Source organism: Larus michahellis, chromosome 1 (genome assembly GCF_964199755.1).
Source record: "Larus michahellis chromosome 1, bLarMic1.1, whole genome shotgun sequence".
Taxonomy (NCBI): domain Eukaryota; kingdom Metazoa; phylum Chordata; class Aves; order Charadriiformes; family Laridae; genus Larus; species Larus michahellis.
Genome location: NC_133896.1, coordinates 48,623,652 through 48,645,128, shown reverse-complemented (window position 1 = coordinate 48,645,128; position 21,477 = coordinate 48,623,652). Strand labels below are relative to the sequence as shown.

The 21,477-nt window shown below is 38.1% G+C and overlaps 1 long non-coding RNA gene across 1 annotated transcript in view; it reads left to right on the top strand.

The window, feature by feature from the left end:
* The first annotated feature begins 3,448 nt into the window (after nucleotides 1-3,448).
* The window catches only part of LOC141738826 (uncharacterized), a 29,139-nt gene continuing 11,110 nt past the window's right edge, over nucleotides 3,449-21,477 (top strand). Inside the window, exon 1 of the long non-coding RNA XR_012585491.1 lies at nucleotides 3,449-3,749. This is a non-coding gene — a long non-coding RNA (uncharacterized LOC141738826). The remainder of the gene's footprint in view (nucleotides 3,750-21,477) is intronic.

Here is a 21,477-nt window from a genome sequence, read left to right as displayed (position 1 = left end):
ACACACTCAACTGGCCCAAATATATTTTCTGGCCTCCCAAGCTTTATTGGCTGCCAGGATGTGAGTATATCCCTCAGCAAAGGAAATAAGAAGGACTTGCTGTATTAATGTATCTCATTCATTAATCCGCTGAGGAAAGTTTTCTTGTTTCCTTCTGAAGTAGTGAATTGTGACTCATTGACATATTCCGTGTCCTAAAATAACACTCATTTCTTCTTTTAAAAAGCTGACCTAAGAGATTATGGCATACTGCTCCATAGCACCTTTAGGAAGTGGCAGCTCCCAGGAAAAAGGAGTCATTTCTAGAATACAGAAGCAAGGACTTTATCAACAACTCCCAGAATGGCATATTACAGTATTTTTGTCAACTTAATTGTGCTAAAAGATGTGACTGCAAAGTATTTTGCAGCCATACAGTGGACAAAATATCTCCTCCTGCAATTCCTACCAGGTTTCCACACAAAGTTGGTCTAATCTGACAATAGCTCAGTAAAGGAAAGAATTTAGTGGAAAACATTTCACTGAAAAGCAACCTCAAACAATACCTTTGCAGTCAGACCAAATAATGAGCAATACTAAATCTTGCATCAGATCTTCTTTATGTTACATGAATATAAGGAGGTACATAATGTAAATGCTAATTTTCTTCGGAAGATTTCAAGGATTGTAAATGCTATACTCACAGTCATTTTCTCACCCTCTATAGAACTATAGAATAACAACAGATATGCATACATTAATTCATGCATGACATTTTGCACTTGTGGAGATACTTCCTATGGAAATTTTTCGTATATATATTTTGGCTTGGATTTTTAACATTTGGAATTTTTTTTAGAAACCATTTGGACAGACTACTTCATCTACAGGGCTTATTAAATTGTTCTGTTTGCTGTTTGCATTTGTTCTGTTTAATGAAGTTTAAAAATTGCAGACTGTTATTCATGCAGAGCTAGAGGTCTCTATCAACTTTTATCAGTGCGGTGCCTGAATATGGAAACATACATTTATGAGACAAATGTCTTTTGACTCCGAATTGTGGGCTGCCACTATCCAGCATACCATTCCATATATATTTTAATGCTAGACAGGAGAAGGAAGTATGGTGATATCTGATAAAATAAAAATACCAATGAATCCCAGTTAGGAAGAGAGGCTCAGTTCTTCTGCCAGCGTAATATCAAGATCTGTTGCACCATTCCTAAGGGTAATAGTAAGAGACACTCACATTGTGATAGAAAAGAGTGCCTCACATGGCTTAGTGATGATAGAAAAGAATGCCTCACATGTTCACATGGAACAAAGAAATTATAATCAGCAAAGTAGCAAAAATAACACTTTGATTTGCAAAAGGTGGCTAATGCTAACTTCTTAACTACCTACAGTCCTTGTTCCAAACCATAATTAGAGAGTCGCATCAGAAGCTCTGTAAATTAGCACTGAAACTAATTTGGTCACATGGCCTAATAACGCCTGGAGATTGGCGTAGACCAGTGAGGCAGCCTGGCAGCCAGCAACCTGTCCTCACTATCCTGATGCATTGCAAGCTCCATTCTTCCAGCTTTCACATATGAAGATGAAATCATTTTTTGCTGGTTTAATTGCCATTTAATTGTGAAGAATTTTCCTGCAAACTCATTTGCCACTAGATGCCACTAAAGGTCAAACAGGCTGCACAGGAGGCTGAGAGCCACCCATAGACGGTGTTGTATTAATAGAGGCTTTCCTTGATGTCCAGAAGTTGCACGTCTCTAAAGTGGAGGAGAGGTGAGCAGAAGTTCTGTTGTACTTGGCTATAAGTGGATGGAGATGACCACATCATCAGATGCTTAATAGGAAATGCCACAATGTCTGGAGTTGATTTAGTGAATTATCGAATTCCTCTAAGCTAAACAAAAATGAATTAAGGGAATTCTTGTGGGATCACAGCTTCTGAAGAAAATCTTTCCACTATTATGGAAGGAAGCGCAAGAAAGGCATAATTGAGAGAGTAGCTAACTCCTCTGCAACCCGTTTTAGGCCACAAAGGAGCAAAAAATGTATGTAAAAGACGGGTTTGTAAAAATTTCCAGCATAATAATGTCAAGGACCGTTATAAGGAGATGCTTTAAAGTCTTGATACGGATCCATAACTCTGCTGGGAAAAACTTCTGCTGGCTTTGAGGTGAGGGAAAGTTGACAGGAGGGAAGAATAGAGCTAATTTGTATCCTCAACTTTCTTTGTTCTCCAAAGCTTAATGGGAACCATTTATACTGCCTTAAAATTGAATTGTACCTAGCACTCCTAACCCTCATGCAGAAGGTGATATCAAACTGCATTTTCCAAGGAGAGCTTAGAGGGAACCTTATATTTGGGAGGTACAATCCCATAAGTGAAACTTCCTTTGATTAAACCATGACGTTCTTCAGAAATGCGTGATTTGTGGTTTCTGGTATGTCTGATGCACTGAGAAGAGCTTTGGCTGGGTATGGGCATCTTGCTGCTCCCCAGAAATGGTTTGAGCCACCCTCAGTGAGAGGAACCTGTGGCCAGTGTTTCCGCGTGCCCAGGCCTTCAGTTTTCTTTGACTCATGCATGGGGTATTGTGGGAAATTGTTTTTTTGCCAGAATTTGGGATTTAGGACACTGCTTTTGTAGTCTAATCTAACTCAAAGACTAAGACAATTAATGCCATCAGTGATCTTTTATATGTTAAAAGTTATAAATAATTTGGGGATATTTACATGCAAAGGCAGTAGGCAGAGATTGTAGGTCTGACAAATGTTTGAGTGTACCACCATTTTGAACGACCCTAAGAAATTCTGTGTCCCATGAATTCCTCCCAACTAAGCTGGCTTAAATCGAGCCAATCCTTTTTTAGGATATATTATTTATGAAGTATAGAACTCTGTGTTTGCTAATGATTCTTTGTATGGACAGTGAAGCACTACAAAGCTGTATTCAGTATTATTAGCTACTGCTTTACTGATTGGCTTACATTTCGGCAGAAAAGACTTACCATTGTAAAAAATACTGTGATTGGTGTTAGTTGTCATGGCTTGTGGGTGTTGGCTTGGCAAATAATTTAAATATGGAGTATACGAGCCAATTCATTTTAGCAATGTGGAAAAAGGGATTCATAGGGATGTCCTTTGTGTTATTTGTGTCAGAGACAAATATGCAGGTTTTTTCCTCCATTGCCTTGGTAAACGTGCAGTAGTTTTAGGACATACTTGAATATATCTGAATTTCTCTGTGTAGAAGTCAAAGAAGCAACTGATCAAATATGAATGTGTCTGTAGTTCACAGTAGTGACAGTTAAGATTTTCTTTTATAGGCTGGCATAATCTCCAGCACTATGGCAATCCGCTGCACTCATGTAAACTTCCTGTCTGCAACTTGATTCATGCAGACCATTCTGCCTCCCTGCCCTTTAGGTGATGAAATTACGCCCTGGAATTGCCGGTCAGGCAGAGCCCAGAAAAACTTTGCTATGTGGTCTGACAAGACCAGTGGTTGTGACTTAAAATGGAGAGATGGAAATAAACTTCTCACGGAGGCACCCAAACCATCACTCACCTGGCAGTACATGTAGAAAGGAGAGGAAACAGCTACCGAAGATATCCGAATAATGGTACTAATCACACAGACCGAAGAGGAAGAAAGAAAGATTCAGCACGTCCAGAATTGGAAAGTGAGCTGTGGCAGGGAACATCTGCAAGGAACAAGTTTTTCAATGAGAAGCTGCCCTCCTTATTGTTATATAAAGGTAAGAGACACTATTAATCCAGAAGTGAACTATATTTGCTGAAAAATTATTTCACCCAGCAGCATTGGCCAGTGGGGAACTGGGAAGGGAAATACCTTGGGAAAATAAAACTGAAAAGTAGAAAGTAATCAAGATTTAGGTCCTTTGATTAAGGAATATTTTTTTTATTTTGTGTTGGTTTTTTTCTTGTTTTAAAAGTTTCATTTATAAAGATGGGAAAGTTTGAAAAATACACCAGCTTCTCAAAAAACATTTTAGTTTGGGGAAAAATAAGGAAAGAAAGGATCTTTTCCTTCTGTCCAAGCAGGACTAAAGATACAAATTGTCTTCATGCACAGATCAGTCTTTTGTTACAGTGCTTTGGCACAGGACATTATATGTAATAAGGACTTTTATGGCATTTGACCTTGTTGCATGTAGCAGAGATATCAACGCACCTGTTGTTTATGTCTGTTCAACAAATTACTTGGCTTTGGCAAAGAGAAGAGAAAACACAGCTAAACAAATTTCATATTCAGCCCCTAAAAGGTGTCTTTTTCTTTCTTTTTCATGAGAAGCTGTTGCTTCTCATCCTGGGTCTCCTGTTAGGAGATATCAGCAGGGCAATCCACAGCTGAGTAAGGGCTCTGGGCATGTCTAACCAGTTTTACTAAACCCACCTGCAAAGCCTGTCACTGCGGACCCGCGCACTTCCAGTGCATACCGCAGTCATGTCTGGTCCCTACTGGGATTTCTTCAGCTGAGGGGCTTGTGGTGTTTTGTGCTTTTTCAACCACTGCTCCAACCGCTGATGTACCACAGAACCATATCAGGCAGATGCTCTGTTCCTGCTTGCGTCTGCATTATTATTGCAGCAGGGTGCAGGCAGGGATTTGGGGCCACGTCCAAGCCGTGTGCTTACTCTCTGAAGTCAGAGCTGGATACCAGGGATGAGACTGTGTATGCGAACAGCCTGAATAGCAGAGTGGAAAAATCTCTTCCATCTTGCAGTCTCTGCAGATTCCCCCTCTTGGTGCATGACAATTATCTCAGTCTGATGGGCTGACATCACCACTCAGTCAACCGAAAGTGTCAACTTAAGGAAGCGCGAGACCTGTAAGGAACTTGCTGCAGCCCTCCAACACCAGATCAGGCAAATAAGAGTTCTCAAACAACCTCTGAATTATACGGCTGTTTCTCACAGTGATCTTTTCAAACACGAAGAAATACAGTTCTTCCACGTAAAATAGTATCAATGAGATAACAATATCTATTAATAGATTAAGGGGGTTTGTGTGCTCTTTTCTTCCCAGTGTAATGAGGTCATACCTTCATTGCAGAGAGTTTGGCAGAAATTTATACAATTGCATCTATGACGATTACAAGCAAAATAGAGCCTAAGGTGGCACTGCCTTCAAAGCACTTTGACAATTGTCTCAGGTTAGCAGAGGTAAAAGATCTCATTGAAAAAATGAAAGAATAGACTGTTTTACGTCTCTGGAAAGAAATAACAATTCACCTTCACACTTTAATTTTAGATTCTGTGATTATAGCAAAATCATGAGTTTATATTGTTTAATGGTTGTCCTTTACTTTATCTCCCATGAGCATGATCTACAATTTAAAGAATAAGACCTATACAGAAGGACCAGAGAAGTCATGTTCATTTTGTCTATAAAAGAGATGACTGAGCTCCTCATTCTCTAAGAACAGAACTAAAGGTAATAAGCATAAAATGTAGCAAGGAAGATTTATATTAGACATTACGAAAGAGCAATACCAACTGTCTGATGGTTATTTTCTAGAATAGTTTGCCCTGGGATTATGGAACTGCTATCACTGCTTGGTTTTAGAAACCAGTAAGATGATCATCTTTCAGGAATAGTTCAGGAGCAGCTGATCTTGTCTTTGGGTAGAGCGATAAACTACACGACTTGCAATGTCGTGTCTAGCCTTACTTTCTGTAATTCTACAGTTGGCCTGGTCAGAAGCTGCAGAAGCTGGCATAGCGTATGCTGCCAGAAGCTGGCACGGTATTCCTGCCAGCATCGTGTATCCGATGTAGGATAGCTGGCATATAATATATCTGGCAAGTACTGCTGGCTCAGTATATCTGTCAGCCCTTATATATACTATGGCAAGAATTTAATATTTAATTCATTTGCAAAAACATTGCACAAGAGGCAGAGAGAGAGGAGAAATAAACACCAAGAGGAAAGGCAAAGAATCACACAGAATCACAGAATGGTAGGGGTTGGAAGGGATCTTCGGAGATCATCTAGTCCAAACCCTGTGAAAACGTGGGGTCCTACTGACACTATTTCAGATTGGGGAAACTGACAGAGTCAATTCTCTGGAGTACCCTGACAGGAAAAGGCAGTAGGTTTTCCATCTGAGGAGTTTGTTCCTGTCTATCTGGGTGTAGAAAAATTTCCACCGCTCCCTGTCTTGTCAGCAAATCCAGTAGTGGAAAGTGCTAAGATGGGGCAGTCACTGGCAGTTCCTCAGTGCACCAGCAGCCTCCTCAGTGACCACCTTCAGTATGAGAAACTCTCATATGTCACATGCCACGAACAGGGAGGAACTTGACTGAACTTTGGCTAGAGGCTGAATTGGCATGCAGGGGCTTGCTGTCAGCAGAATTGGTTCATCCCTCCACGTCTTGCACAGCTTGGACAGCCTGTTGTGACTGCAATATCCCAACAGGCACACTTCTGCCATTTCGAAGAAGCTTTTTCTTTTAGTTCTGCTACTGGGGTGTGTAACCCAGCCTCAGTGGGCAATTGCCTTAGTGACACTAACAGTATCACTCTCATACCTTGATACAGGCAGTGCTGTAAATTGAGGTATGCATTCACACATATTCAACTGATTAACCATGTTTCTACTCAGTTATCTATTTATTTGTAAACAAGTAATGCAAACACAATAAAAGTTAAATGTTAATTTAATATTTAAATTTTTATCCCAGCCTGATCACCATCTTGCCTTTCACACCAACAAAATGGAAACTGAAGTCTCTGTGTCAGCAAAAGCTGGAAGTGTAACAGCACCAGTGCTCCCAGAGGGGAGAAGTTTCAGCTGCTGCTGTTAGAGACATTTGGGAAAGCATCTGACAGAGGTGTCTCTTGGCTTCTCCCTTCTCTATTTTGTTATACAAAAGGCTCACCTAAGTCATAACCTTCAAATCAGAGTGTCCTTTAAACACCACAAAAAAACATTATGAAGGCCACTCTAACGCATATACAATCAGTCTGTACTGATATTATGTATTTTCATATGTATTTTCATATGTATTTAGTGTATTTGGTCAAAACTGGAAAATCCAGCTTTCTTATGCTATATATACACACACGTACTTAAATATATGTGTGTGTTCATATTCATATATACACATGTGTATACACATAAACAGAAAGAAAATGTGCACGACATAAGGCAAAATTTTCTAGTCATGATTAATATAAAACTGTACATATGACCATACATACAGTTATGTATATATAGCTATATATATACACAGAAATGTAATAAAATATGGAAGCTGACATCTATCTGAACACTCTTTTTCTTCCAGATTAGTATTACTTCCAAAAATTGTTCAATGGATCCAGCCTCAGAAAGAGTTTCACATAATTTCATGAGACTTTTTGGACCACTCACTGCAGTACGCTTCCTGGCTTTTCAAAACACTAAAATCTATACAAGGGTCTGTTTCGCTTTTTTGTCCGCTCTGGGGTCTTCTCCAGTCCCATAAAAATCAGCTTTACCTTCAATTTGAATATCCAATTATATTGCACATTTGACCATCATACTAGACAGTTAGAGGCACAGGGCAGCTGGATCATATGTTTTTCAAATACCTTTTTCATTGAAAAGTGCACTTCTCGGACAACCAATAGTCACTGCACATTAAGGTCATTATCTTCTCAAAATTTTTAGCCAAAAGCAAAACTTACAAAATCCTTTTTGAATAGAGTTCATGTTGGGTTGAAAGAAATGGTTCAGAAATATTGAAACCAACTGTTCCTGCCATTTCCAGCACATTTCATTTCCAGACAGTTGTGATAAAATGAAAGACACAAAGTACAAACTTAATAAAGTATGGACAGAAAGGAGGACTATTGCTTTTGAGCAATAGCTCACTGCTTAGAAGAGAGGGGGTGGGAGACAAGTATTCAATTCCCTTTTTGCTTCAAATCACGCCTTTGAGTGCCTGATGACTACACCATGGGCTGTTCTAGAGGAAAGTGTTCTCTGTCTCTTCTGTTGATGCTATTCCAACATGTATAAAATGCTAAAGTATTCATGGAGAAACATACTGGCACCTCTCCAGAGAATCATTATATCAGCAACATGCATGATGTCTCTTACTGGGTGACTGGCTATTTAAGCAGAAAGACGTGAACAGGGGAACTAGGAGAGCAAAAGGCAACACACAGGGCACTAGACCCTGATGGAAAGGTTACCCATACAGACCTGTGGGACTGCTTGTCTCCTGCCATGTAAGCAGCAATGTCCATTAATGCCACCTGCCCACCAGAGGCACTTGGAGTAGGGGGAGAGGCAATCCTGGTGATATTCCCAGAGCTGACGGGCAGCACTCTCTGTGTGTCCAACACACATGCTTTGTGAGTGGACACTACCATACTTTGTAGTCACCAGCAACCGCATGCGCCCTTGCTACCAGTGGTTTCCTGCAAGGCTCCTGAGATCTTTAAGACAGTTTCTGGCACTGTCTTCTACAAAGGAGCATGGTATTTGCAGACGAGCTAAGCTCAGAGTGAATACTGACTGCTTGCAAGGACAGTGTGAGCAGCCAAGGTGATTTTTGTCTGCCCAAATGTAGACATCTGTCATGTAAATGTACACATCTGAGTTGTTCATTCTCTGTTTCCATTATAACCAAAGGAGATAAGTAAGCATAGCCAGAGCACCGTTCAATTTATTTATCTCATGCTTGAGTACGTCTAAAATAATCAGATTAATTCAGCCAATCTAATGTAATTTCTCCCTGTTGACCATAAAGGGAATCTACGTGACTAGTGCAATACAGAGAACTTTTTTGTTAAAAGCTGGGGAGATGACTCATCTCATTCCAAATCTGGACTGATCTGTTGGGTTCTAGCAGCCCTGGGAATAATCTGACCAAGTACCATTTAGAGATCCATTTGTTAAGAGTCGACCTCTCCTAATAACCAGGCTCTGAACACTGAGAACAGAAAGGTTGAAGAAAAATCTCAAATTTTCAAGTTAATATGGTTACTTTTTTGCACTGTGATTCAAACTCTAGAGGGCTTGTTTGCACGTGTTGCACTTGGCCAGCCACATGGTCACAAATACTATTAATTTAATTGAGATATGTCAGGGAAGATGGTGGACCATTCTAACTCAGTTCTGTCCTGACACTAGGGTTAACATGAAACCTGATATGATCTCCTCATAGAATACTACTTTGGGATGTAGATGTTGTGTTCAAGCACTCGTGCTTTGCTATGGGCTTAATATTGTAAAACAGAGCCACTGACATGGTGTGGGTTAAATCCCAGACAGGAATGAGTAAACAGCCTTGATCAGCCTGAGCTCTACTACTTGCTCCGTAGCTGTACATACACTGCAAAGTAAAGATGGAAACCTAAACTTTACTATTTATCTCAGAAAGCAAGTGAACATGAGTTCAAAGCAGAGGCATAATAGTGTTGTGAGAAGCTAATTCAGAGGCATTGATCCAACAAATGGGAAAGATCCATCTGGGAAAGGGACCATTTTGAACCTAGGTTCAGAAAAGGAAGTTGGTAATGACTTGGTAAGACTAGTAAAACTGTCAGACTTAAAAGAAAAAGCCCTCAGATGTACCAAAGGCACATACAAAAAAAATGTAGAAACTATCATAATATTTTGCATTTAAATGATCTAGTTGCAGAATCCCAGTGAATTCTATTTTAACTACAGACAATCTGGCTTTTCTTCTTTTTTCCCAAATTGATTCTTTATAGGATTTGGCATTTTTTTTCTTGTTTCCATGGTATTTATTATCCAACGATTTGCTTTCTATTCTGGGTTGAGCACAGAATGAAAAGCCTAAGTGCTGGGGCTAGATTACTACTTGCTGTAAATCAGGACAGTAGTATCAACTTCAGTGAAGTCATTGCTTATTTATATCTGACCTTTGAAATTTTATGATGTAGAACATTATGAAGAAACCTCGGAGAGGAAGTCCGTTGGTTTTGCTTGGCATCTTTGTGTTTATTTGTATTGACTTTCAAAATAAACGGGTAGTATAGGGCAAAAAATGTACTACCAGAATTCAGTCACTTAATGCAATACAAAGGAGAAGGGAAAATAAGGGCAGGCTGGACAGCTCCGGGCTCACTCAACAAACGGCAAACGCAACAACACGAGGATGTTTTCGTTTTCACAGGATTTACAGATATTTTCAACGTTCTTATCCCTTTTCAGTGGAAGACGTAGGCCCTACAGTTTAGATGCCACAGCACTCAGCATAGGCAGTATGTGTCTTCCGTTTGCATGGATGCCCACACCTGTGAAAACCTGCGTTCAGTGATTTGCACTATTGCAGACTAAATCAAAGGTGGGGTTTTTTTTCACCTCCCCCACTAAAAAAATATAGTCTTAGCGATTTCTTCTTTGAGACATGCTCAAACGGACAACTTGCCCACCAGTGTGCTTATTTACCACTATGTGAACTGCTTCCCATTTGTGATGTTATAACATCCCTATGGCAACTGCAGCACTTGCTTACATGGGAAAGTCATTTTAGGAAAGTATTGAATTTATTTTTAGCTTCTTTTAGTGAAATCTAGCAGCTGGAAATGAAGTGAGCCAGCACCATGTTACTAGCCAGGGCTTTGTAGAAGAAAGAGCTACTGGTTTCTATCATACTATTTTCATTATTACTTAATTATTTCTTTACTGTGCAGAATACTTGAGTCCTCTCTCTGTCCTTCTTCAGCTGTTAAAATCAATGTAGATTTTATCAAAGGGCTGATTAAAATTGAAATTGGAACTCAAGATGTCATGACACCACCACCATAATTATTTTTATTCTGATGTTTATTTTTTATCTTAATTCCAAGATGCTTGATCGTAACAATTGAAAATCATAATTGAAATCGTGATAACAATGATTAATTGTGAAAGTAATATAAGAATAAGGAAAATGGCTTGTCTTGTGAAAAAAAAATATAAATTTCTTCAGCTTGGGTCTGTCTCAAAGATTTGTATGTTTAGGATCATCAATAATGAAGAAACAAAGTCAGTTCAAGGTCACTTTTCCTTTCCTGCTTGCAGGCAAAAAAAAGTGAAGCTTATTCTCTCTTCAATGTATGTTGTGATAGAGGGAGAAGTAATGAAGAAAGTTAACCATAAACTTCACATCCCATCAAAAGCAGAAGACGTTATACTCAGAAGTTCCTGCTTCATTAATGGTAGAAGAGAAATTCTCATTTAGTCTTGCCATAATTAGAGAGAGTACCATTACTAAAATGACCAGCTTGCAATCACAATTTCAAGTTATTTATCTCTCCTGCCACCTGTATGAAGCCACCTATCACACATATTTGTGTGATTTACTCTTTTCCAAGTGTTGTGAGCATATTTGCTGCATCGTATTTCACAGGGAACCTTGAGAATGCTGCATAAACTGAACTGCTTTTCTGGAAAAGAAATTAACTTGCTTGCTTCTGTATCTTCATGCGCAAAAAGGCAGATACTGAACAAAAGCTGTCAGACACTGTGGTAGGTAGTGCTGTAATGCTTCAAAGCTAAGAGCACACTCCTCATCACTGAATTCATAATGTCGAGGGTAGGAGCTGAAGACGCCGTGCAGCAATCAAGCAGAGGAAGGTTAGGCTTCTGCATCAGGTGTCACAAGTGGTCTGAGCACCGAGACGCTTTAGCCAGCCCACAAGAAGGAATAAGGAGGAAAACATGTCTGACATCCTTTTTCATAGATGAACATAAAAAACCTCCTGTGGCGGTAAGATCCAAAAGTTCAATACCTGCTGTGTAAAGAAGTACTTTCTTCTAGCTATTTTAAGCTCACCTCCTACTAGTGTCATTGCGTGCCCTCTGGTTCCAGTATTGTGGGACTCGGTAAACAACATTCTGCATTCACCTTGCCCTCTGCCTTCGTTAATTTTAAACCTCAGTCTGTCATCCCTCAGCCTTCTCTGCTCTGAAGCAGAGCCCCAGCCCTTCTCTTCTCAGAAGATGGCAGCTCCATCTCTCAATCATCATGCCTTGTCACTGGCCTTTAGTTTCCAGTTCCCTTCCTGGGTCCCTGAATCTTGATTTTTTTGACCCCTCAATGGACTAAAAAATCACATTCCAGCTCACAGAACCTGGTGGTTAGAGTACTGTTTTGGAAATTGCAGGCTGGAAAGGCTTCCTAAAGGCCTACAGCTTCCTCACGGAGGTTCTCATTTGAGAGCCACATGACAGCAATGGCAACTCACTTTTCATCTTTTTCAAGTCAGATCCCAGGATGTCTGCTCTGGGCATCTCAAATCACCTTCACCATGAGCTGAGTTGGCTTGGCAATGACAGGAGTGTTATTAAGCCATGTCCAACAACACAAGGAAGTTTTTGTGTCATTTTGGATATTTAGCTTGTCTCAGTCACTCAAGTTATATATGGCTTTTTTGAGCCTTTCTCCTGAATTTAAGGACTAACATGCTCCTTAAGCAACAGGAAAGCTTTCTTGAATGCTTGCCAGCATGCTCAGAGTCTTGCTTATTGTGCATAAAATAACCATAATGATTTGATATACTCGACTCCTAAGAATAAATATACTTTTTTTTCCTTCTCTAAGCCCCTTCTATGTATAGATTTATGTATAGATTATGTTTCATAATGCTCTCAGCTTTTTTTTTGGCAGCTGTGCTCCAGAACATTTTTGGCATGAACACTTCTTGGCAGTAATACAAACTTTTATTAGACTATATATTTTTTTTTTCAATTGTTCTGGTTTACTATATAAATGTGTGTGTCCCCCCCAGTTGTCTTTCAGTGGATTATAGTCAAAATGCTTAACTTCTTGCGTTAACAGGCAAGGAATTTCCGTGCACACTTTTTTCTTGCATTCAAAGATCTACACATTTATCTACTCCAAGTGCTTTAGCTCGTAAAATATAAAGACAATCCTGAGAACAGTAATTTCTTTCTCAACTAAATTAGCCTAATAAACTTTCTCTCTCTACCCTTGCCAACATACTCAATACTTGTCTAGGAGTATATATTATCGGTGAAAAAAAAATGTGATTTCCTCTTGTCTATTGATGGGTAATTTATTTAGATAATCAAAAAGGTGCTCTATACTGTCACTTCTGCTGATAGTATTGGGAAGTAGATCGGTAAATATTAGGAAATGAACAAAAACAGTAATTTGCACACATAAAAACACTGTCACTTTTCATGTGTATTTCATGTTAATATGCCGTATTGTCCAATGGCAGATGTAGTTGTCTTTCTGGACACTGTATGTTAAATCTATGCAGTAACAGATTGCAGAAATTCAAAATTAAGTTATGCTTCTAATTAAAAAGAGTAAAATTTTTGATAAATATATATTGGGAGTTACTCATCTTCCCATTAAATTTTATCTACTTATACATTCCATTAGATTATATACAGTTTGCTTAATTATTTGCTGCAGTATTTTCCATGAATTACAGTTTAGCTGACTGTATAATTTCCCCAGCTCCTCTTTAAAAAGAAAAAGGTGGATTTGTTTGCCCTTTCCTCATCTTCTGGACCATCAATCATGCTGCACAAGATCTAAAAAACCTTCAGTCCTGGAACTGCTCAGTCCAGTTCCTAAAATATAGCTGGAAATTATACTATTTCCTTAAAAAATTGTCAAATTTCCTTTACTAGTTTTTGCCCGGGACTTTCTCTGAGGGGGATATTGGTTTCCAGTTCCCCAGAGTTTATTGAAATCTGTCTTTTTAAGTCTTCTGGGTTTATTATGGTTTTCCCCTATTTTTCTTCCTACCTCAGTGATTCAGAACCACCATCATCCAAGTTGCATTCAGCCCTTGTAAATTACTCTCTAGTGAGGAGAAGAAAACACTGTTCTGTTGCATTCTTTACTTCCTCTACCGAATCCCCTGCTTATTCCATGAATATACTGAATAGTTTCAAAATTCCCCTCCCAACATATGTCCATTTATCATCCTTGTAAAACCACTCTGATTCAGAGAACTTTGTTCCCTCTTTACAAAAATGTGTATCCACATCATCTCGCTTGGAATGATAGTTCACCACAATCCTTAGTATGATATACTTTTTGTCTTTTGCTGTTATGGACCAGCTGCCTTTGAATCCAACAACATTTTGTACTTCAGAGCAGATATGCGTCTTCTTCCCTTTTCAGTTTCTGACCTTTTATACTAATATAAATATTGATTGTATTGTTTTTAAATTTAGTGTGGTTTAATATTTTATATTATATTAATTGATTAATATAGAATAGCAATTAATACATATTATATATTTACTATTGTATTTTATTTAATTAGTTAACCTTAATATTACATGAATTACGTATTACGACCTATGTGTATTTTGCCAAATAAGTCATACTGTTGATCAAATAGGAAGGCTTACAGATCTAATTATTTATACCTCATATTTCTTGTCTGTAGACATCTAAAACAACCAGCAAACTGAGTTTTCTGTTGTTTGGGAGCTTTTTTTGTCATGTCTAGAACAGTTAGGTTCCCTTCATTTTTTATTTTTTTTTCCCCACATATGAACCACTAAATTGGTTGGTAAATTTATACCAACTATAAGTCTTATTTGTCCAGCCTCTTCTATTTATAGTGGCCATTTTTCTTTCCTGCTTAGCAACTGTATATTCAAAGCAGAATTAAAATAATCTTGATTATGGGACAGATATATTTTTCAACTATCCTGATCATCAGCCCAATAACAACAGCAAGAAGCCAAAGGTAATAGAGCAAAAAGGTGTTCTCAACAATGGTAAAATTAAAAAAGGTAACCAATCCTATTATCAGAAACAGAATTTTACTTGTGAGAAATTAGTCATTAATTTATTTAAAATTCTTAAATTAGAAACTGAAAATTTTATTTTACACAGAACTGTGGAATAAGTATGGGAGATCATAAGGGGAAAAGTCAGGGGGTGAAATTACAATGGAATATATATTAGGAGGATTAATTTTAAACACTTAAAAATAATTGCATAACCTAACCTAGCTGTGTAAACTCCTCTGTAGTTAAAATCAACAAGTAATCACCTCTACAGATGATGTCCTTACATCCTGAGATGTCTAAACATTGTGAATCAGTCTCTGAAACTGCTTATCTTTCTTTCTTAACTTCAGAATAAAAATGTAGGATAAACAGCTCAGGTTGCATGCTGGATTTTAGACAGCTAAAATTAGGTGGGATTAGTCTGGCCTAGTTAATAGCAGCTTGGAGGAAAGGGAAACAGAAGACTCAGGTGTTCTGCAGTGTGAGAAAGGTTAAGTAGGGAAAAAAAATTGGAGGATCACATGGAGAAAGTGTGAGTGAACAAAGCAGTCTGATAAAAATGCTGCTTTCCATAAGGGAAAACAAGAGCAGATTCAGTTCCACAAGAGGGAATTCAAGTGGAAACTCAAGATCCAGCAAGTGGAGAGACCAAGACAGTTTGTACATGCTTGAAATGAAGTAAGGACGTAGAAAGAAAGGCTGAGTCATCAAAATGGGTTGAAGTGTGGCAGTGGTAGGTTGGAGGCAATAATAGAGTTTTCTATGCAAAAGTGGGAAGCAAGGACAGGAAGACTGTGTGTGTTGGCACAGGAGTTTGTCTATGAGAGGACCAGGACGGTGGTTTGGTTTTAGAGAAGGAGTTGAAAATATGGGTGAAGAAGTACGGAGGAGTGATAGGAAAACAGTAGTGAGCAACTACGGAAGGAAGAATTTTAGAAGCTTGGAAAAATGAAACCTAGAGGACTGAGGGCAGAAAAGATCAAGTTGAAAGAGAGGAAGTGGCATGAAACAGTTAGAGGGTTTGGACAGATGGACAATGCCATGTGCATACAGAAGGATTAAAAAATATTGTGAGAACAGTCTGTGGCATAGACAGGAGCCATTTTGACCTTGGGCAGCTGAGGAATCTCATCTAAGGGAAGAAAAGATGTTCAGGTTTCAGTATCAAGAGGAGATTAATAGTTGAAGCCATCAGATAAGAACCGCCTCTGTTTTCAAAAAGGTACAATTGCTTATTTTTTCAGCTGAAAGCCAAGATCTTTTAGCAAAGATGTTTTGTTTTTAAACACTTTCTCAGTTCTCACAAAACGAATACAAATTTTATTATATTTTCATTAAAAAATGCAACTCATAGTGATTTGCTATTGAAAACAATAACAGACTTATTTCTTGTCTACTCCCATAATTTTACTTTTTATTCTTAAAGTACGATATTAATCAATTAACACTAATTCCCTCTCCTTCCTCTCCTCTTCTAAAACCTGGTAAGAGAACCATGAGGTAACAGTCATGTTTTTACCCTGATTTCTCTTGTCTTAAATGTTTTAAGATGTGCTACTTCGATTAGGACAAAATTATAGGAAGTTAAAAGACAAGGACATCAGTGATAAAACTATTACTGTAATATGCAGAAAAGAGAAAATACAGCAAATGTAACACAATTTGTTTCCTTTTTCTTTTCCAATAAGCAATTTTGCAGCATAAGTGCTGAAGAAGAATCTAAGCCCTTTTTCTTTGTATCAACAAGGCTACAGAATTATTCTATTGAATATTAACTCTGAAGATGATCTTTATGGAGAAGATTTTTCAAAGGTACAAATTAGATTTCAGATGCCCAAGTGTAATTGATCCTTAGTAGAAATGGAGTACAAAACCAGTCTCTTTATTCTTAAAATTCTTCCCAGTTTCTGCATCTGTGTGTGTGTATGTGTATATACAAATACACATATATACACACATCTGTATATATGTATGTATGTGTATAAGTTTGTGTGTGTGTACATATGTATAAATGTGCTACCTTCAAATACCTACAGGAAAATCGATACCTCAGTCAATCAGGAAAATTATTGTTGAAATTGAAGTGGAATAGAAGAACCACATTTTCCTTTTGACCTTGAGTTGAAGTAATATGGATCTAAAAGCAAGAACAAGGACATTTTGAGCCATAAACTTCAAAAGATTTAATTAATAATAATAAAAGTAATGGGTAAATGACTGCCATCTATCATGAGCAGAAGATCTAGTTTGCTCCCCAGATCATATCCATTTGGAAAGAAACTTGAGACAGTATCAGTTTTAGGTTATGAGAAATTTAGCCAGACAACTACTCGCCTAACTTATTTGGCACTCATTGTTTTTGTAATTGTGTGTATATTGAGATTGGATTTTCAGTACTTCTAGGCAATATGCCATTTAATTATCTATATAATAACCCTTAATACCTGGAAAGGAAATGGAAAGAGTTATTAAATTTTTTCTGGCTAGTACAATGGGTAAAGTTTTCAAAAATCTGTCAGGGCAATTGCTCCTTTTCAGAGGGATAGGACATGAGGGTATTTCCTCTCAACTTCAGCGTGTAAGAGTTCTTAATTAACATTTCTGTCTTTTCTAAAATAACATATCTTTTTCTGCCCAGCTTGTGGCTTCCATTTTAGCTATATGCAGGTACAGCGATGTGATTTCACAATTAGTGCACTTTAAGAAGTAATCTATTTAAATAACAGTATGAACATTTTACACGAATACATGACGTTCAGTCGAATTCTGAGTATTAAATAAAGAGAAAATAAAAAGCACTGGATGCTGGAGTTGGGAAGCAGAGGTTCAGATTGTGTAACATAGGTAACTTTAGGTCCCTCGGCCATTGATCTCTCAAAAATGTACCGAGAGCTCACTCTTGAAAAGAAAAATGTTTCTATTGTCTGGTGTCCTACTTTTTACACAGCCTAATTGAACAAAATAGTCTAAAATGGAAACCAACTATTCCTAGAGAGCAGAAGGGAAGCATAGTGGATTGCCGTCAGGCAATGATTTTAATGACTTTAAAAGAACTTTTAATGTAATGAGTAGTGAAACGGTTGCAATTAAGTGTTCCACACCCAACCTCCCCTCCCATGGACTGTCAGATTTACAGATTAGTGATGACTTCAAGTTCCTGAAAAACTAGCTGTTTCCCAGTTTTTATTGCTACGACTCACATAAGAAAGAATAGATTCAAACTGTGTGAACTCAGTGAGTTATTTACATTAAAAGAATGATATTTTTATGGCATTTGTATGTGTTTTGACTGACAGATTTTTGTGCTACTCTCTTTGGACTCTGTTACACATCATATTCCAGAGAGCCTTGGGAAATGTGTTTCCGTCATAGGCCTGAGAGATTAATATAGACTGCGTTGTTGCGTTAAATAAAATTTTGATGAAATTACTCAGACGCTAATAAATTCTCCTTCAGGTGATCTTCTGTGGTCGTATCAGAGCAAAAATTACTGAGGTAACGGAAATGTACTTTTCACAAGAATGCCAAAAGGTATCCCTCAATGAATATTTTTAGTTGTTTGGAATATTCCTGTCCAAATGGCATGAACAATTTTGAGTAAAAATACCTAGATATACAGGCTTTCTGTTGATGAAGACTGTTAAAACTTTTGTTCAGAAAATCAGAGGCTTGGTGCGATCAAGGTGACGTTGTGTAGTCCCTGCTTTAAAAATAATCTCATAGCATTGACAGATTCATAAACTAACAAGTAACGGCAAGGTTTCTGCTCTTAAGAGAGCAATTTGGGCATTTGAAGATCTAAAAGCCGTGAATTTGCTTCATCCTTATAAATCCTATTTCAACCAATTACCTGAGCAAAGAATTGCAGAATGCAAAAAAGGGAATTTTAGGACTGGAAATTCTTCTGACTTCAGAGGGCTCAGATCCCAGGCACGGTCACGAGCTTTTTTTGTTTGTTCACAAAAGCGTAGCAACACATAAATGCCTAATACCCATCTTTATAAGGCATTTTACCTCCTAAAAAAAAAAAAAATTCCAAAGCATTTTTTTTAATTCAAGGATGCCAGTATACATGACAAAAATACTGAAAAATGTAGTATGGACACATATGATACCTACTTTTCTTTACGCCCAAACAGAGGTTCAGCAAGAAAAAAAAGTGTGGTGTGTGAGTGTCATACATAAGAGAAAGAAAACACTGCATTGTGAAAACTGGAAGGGAGGGAAGTGGGGGAAGACAAGAGAAAGGGATTGCCTGTGTCAGGACAAGGCAGGACAGGACAAGTCACAACAAGCACCTCAACAATCTCTGCAGTCTCCTCCCACACCAAGAAGTCCGGCTGCCCGTGCCCCCGGCCAGCCCTGAGATGGTGCCTCCGAACAGCCCTGCACCATCACCTGGGAAAGAGCTGCATGAAGATGGTAGCCGGGCCGTGGCTGTCCCCAGCCACTGCCACCATCCCTGCCCTGCCCGCCTTGTGCAGGTGCTGCAGGGCTGAGCCCTTGCTGGGGACAGCACGGCGCTGCCTGTCCCCACCAGCCCCCCAGCCCCGGAGCAGTCATCTTCTGCCTGACTGTTCCCTGACGGCTTAGGCATATGCTGAGAGAGAGAAAACAAACAATATCCATTTTAATAACTTCCAGTCTTAAAGAATAGCTTAAAATACAGATATATTGGTCTGTCTGTCTGTCTATCTATCTATCTCTCTATGTCTCTATCTATAAATAAAGCCTAATATCTGCCATATCACTCAGAATTGCCTGCGGGCTAAGCACTGTATGCCATAACAAGACAGTTTTTCAACACTTCTGGAAGCAGTTTTTCTTTGAAATCTTGGTATTTATTAGAATACATTTCCCCAAATGCTGACACATCAGCATTATTCTAGGTTTTTTTCGCAAAAGTATTATTTCTTTCTCCTCAGTCTTAATTCTTTCAAATTCACATTCAAGTCTGCTGCTAACATTCCGATTTGCTGCATTATTACATGCTTAATGTACTGTAATGGCAGATATGCAAAAATTTATCAGCCAGTCAGCATGCAGTACATATAATACATTTAAATTCCCTTTAAAAATAAGTTCTGTTCACTAACAGAAAAACGTAAAGTACTTTCTACCAATTTATAGACTAAATTGTTAAAATGAGTTATAACAACCGCATTTGTTATAATAAGTATCTCTGTGGGAAGCTAATTCAGAGATAGAATTATGAATTATAATTTAATTTGTGGAGAAACAAAAAGATATATTGTAGGATGAAAAAAGTGGTATGAATAAGGTTGCTGGCAATTGCCATTTTTAAAACAACCCCATAAACTGCCGAGCTGTGGAATTTGCGAGAACATCCTTCTCCTTTACAAAAAAAATCAAACTCGAGGGCTACCTTACAACTTCACGCTCCAAAAGTAAAATGTTAAGTAACTTTTTCACTTGGTATTTGAAACAGAAAGCTAGCTGAACTCTTAAAATGTGTATCTATGTGTGCATGATATATATAAAATAATATGCTTAGCTAGAGGTGTGATTCCAAGATAGGAACGTGTTTTCATCCCTCTTACTGATTTCCCTGCATTACTTTTCAGTTGAAGTTTCACTTCTGCTATTTGGCAAGTGCCGTTTCTCTATATCTAGAGAAAAAAATTAAACTCTTTCAGTCATTAAACTATCATTTTTGTTGTTCGGGTCTTGTGAAAAAAAAACCCACCATTGAAAGCAAAAATCCCTTTAAAACCATATTACTATTGTTGCAAACTATTTATTAAGCACAAAAGACTGTGCTTGGCTCTGTACAGAATAAGGAGACATAAGCACTATTGCTAATGAATTTGTAGACTAACCTTAATTTCTGAGAAATACATGGGATCTTAACCTAATTTTTGTCCCCCTTTTAGTTGCATTTGTACTTACTCAAATTTTATCATGCCTGCAACAGTTAGCTTAAGTTATTTTTCAAATAACTTAATTTGAATGACTTGAATTTGTCTTCTAAAACTTCATATATATCTGTGCTTATTGATAGTTTTTCATGCTTGCTATAGCATCACTTCTTCTTCTCTCAAAACTGCTGTTGCCTCAAAACCACTTTTTCACCTTTTTTCCCTTCTTCTTTCATCACATTCATCAGAAAGAGAACTATTTAATACTTTTTCACTCTTTTAATCTTTTTCCTCAATGGAAAAAAAAAAAAAAAACATAAAGTCATCGTCAGGCAACACCCAAGACAGTTCTTTTCTCCCTTTTGCCCCACAGCAAGCACAGCAGCTGTCTGGAGAGGGGTGTGCAAATCACAGCACAAGTAGCCTTCTCTCCAGCTGCAGGTTTGACCTTACCAATTACCTTCTTCCTCCTGAAGGAGCCATGCAATTAATTGGGTAGAAAGGAGGTGGGGTTTTCCATCTCCAGTATTTTTGCCCAGAAGCTGATTTTTTTTCCTTCAGACTTCCATATTGCTTTTTGCAGAACATACGTTGGTCTATATTGCCTGCGTTCCTCAGCTTTCAGCCTCTGTTCTGCCCTATGGATTCCTTCATTTTGAGCCTCAATTGTTATTCTGCCCCTTTATCTGAATGTTCCACTTAAATTAGTTTGCAGATTATTCTTGAGGTTTAAGTTTGTTTCTCTGACCAACCTCCCCAAAGCCTGGAGGCACAAGTTCCATGACATAGCCCTGCCGAAAATTTGGAAATTTTTAATGCTTGCAAAATTACATATAATAACGTTTCTCGAC